We start from the raw sequence: 1,376 nt of genomic DNA on the forward strand, positions 1-1,376 counted from the left end.
GAACTCCTGACCTCAGGTGGTCCACCCACCTTGGCCTCCCAAAGTGCTGGGATCACAAGCATGAGCCACCATGCCAGGTCAGGCCAAGAGTGACTAAGCTTTAAGTAAAATGCTTTACTGCTGGCTAACTAGGATGGGGTGGGGCTGTAATTGTTACTTCTAGGCTTAAAAGAGAAGGGCCTGAAACAATTCCCTGAAGCTGGATGTGCGTAGAAGGCCTACCTACCACTAGGAATCCCCACAGTCTAGGAGGCTAGTGAAGAAATATCAGGGACCTCTATCTCCCTTCTCCGCTCTCTGATCTCTACGTGTATCTCCGGCTGGTACAGCTTAACTGCAAGCTGGAGGGTAAGGAAATCCTTAAATGCGTTCTTTAGGGTCAGTAGGAAAGCACGGAGATGGAGGTGGAAAGGGATCCGGATCCTGCAGCCCCATCTCTGCTGCCTGCAAGACAAGAGAAGTTAGACGAGTTCCTGCTCTGAGCCTCATATGGAAAGAAAGTGGGCCGGCTGCTTGTTCTTGTAATTAAAAGTGTTTTGCAGAACATCATCGTGGTCACTTACTTACATGTTATATAATGCTGCTTTCATGCTATTATGGCAAGGTTAAGTAGTTGGTTGCAACAGAGACCACATGACCCACAGCTTTAAATACCATCTGACCCTTTAAGAAAAATTTTGCTAACCTATGTCAGAGTATACCACGACTTCATAGATGCCAAAAGCTGACAGTGAGACCAAACAACTGATAGCATGGCAAACAGCGGGACATCAGCATGGCGACCTGGGCCCCTGCTCCCAAGTCCAATGAGTGGCACAATGAGCCCAGATGGTACTGCACTCAAGGGGTTATGCCACAGCTCGGTGGAGCCCACAGCCAAAGGCTCAGTACCTTTTCTAGCAAGCAGCAAATAAAGCCAGGCCCCTTCCGCTGGGGAGGGAGAAATTACACTGCCGTCACACTGTGGTCACTTTGGTCTGCTTAATTGCTTGTGTGCTCAGTATCAGGAGACAGGCTTTTTGGTTTGACACAGTAAGAACATGCAGGGATGCTTAGGACCCATGCAAGACTGTCCCAACAGCCAGTGCCCTCGCTAAGTTGATTACCTCTGGGGGGCTTGTAATGTACATGATCACATGAGCAGCAAATAAAGACATTTTTACTTATTCCTTTTCTTTCTTTCCTTTTTTTTTTTTTTTGCATGATTGGGTAGGACTAACAGTCCTAACTGGCTAGGACTGTTAGTGTAATGTTGACTAGAAGTGGTGATGATGTATAGTCTTGTCTTGTTCCTAACCTCAGGGGAAGCATTCAGTATCTTGCTGTTAATATGGTGACTAGAGATATTTTTTGTAGATACTCTTTTTTTTTTTTTT

The sequence above is a fragment of the Cebus imitator genome, unplaced genomic scaffold (assembly GCF_001604975.1).
Source record: "Cebus imitator isolate Cc_AM_T3 unplaced genomic scaffold, Cebus_imitator-1.0 Scaffold779, whole genome shotgun sequence".
Classification (NCBI taxonomy): Eukaryota; Metazoa; Chordata; class Mammalia; order Primates; family Cebidae; genus Cebus; species Cebus imitator.